This window comes from Penaeus monodon, chromosome 21, assembly GCF_015228065.2.
Source record: "Penaeus monodon isolate SGIC_2016 chromosome 21, NSTDA_Pmon_1, whole genome shotgun sequence".
Lineage (NCBI taxonomy): Eukaryota > Metazoa > Arthropoda > Malacostraca > Decapoda > Penaeidae > Penaeus > Penaeus monodon.
The window spans coordinates 7,767,822-7,768,167 of record NC_051406.1 but is presented as its reverse complement, the minus strand read 5'-3'; positions in this window follow the sequence as shown (position 1 = coordinate 7,768,167).

Here is a 346-nt window from a genome sequence, read left to right as displayed (position 1 = left end):
CATATAATCTAAAAAATTACGATTTAGATGCGTGGATGCAAACCCAGTATCACCATAAAGGTAACTTCATTTTATCATCAGCGCTTATTAACTTTGGGACTAATAATAAAAATAGAAAAATTTTTGTAATTCATTTCTGATCAATATATCAAGTCATCGAAATGACTAGAAATTATAGAGATATGCACTCGTTATGACTCTCTATGTACCAAAATTTTCACCAAAACATTCTCAGCTTTTAGAAAAGGAAAAGGGTTACAGGTTACGGGGTTACAGTAGAATCGGAGATCCACACTCGAAATTGAACAGCGTGCACCGGGAATTTGGGGGGATGAGGGATCGCCAA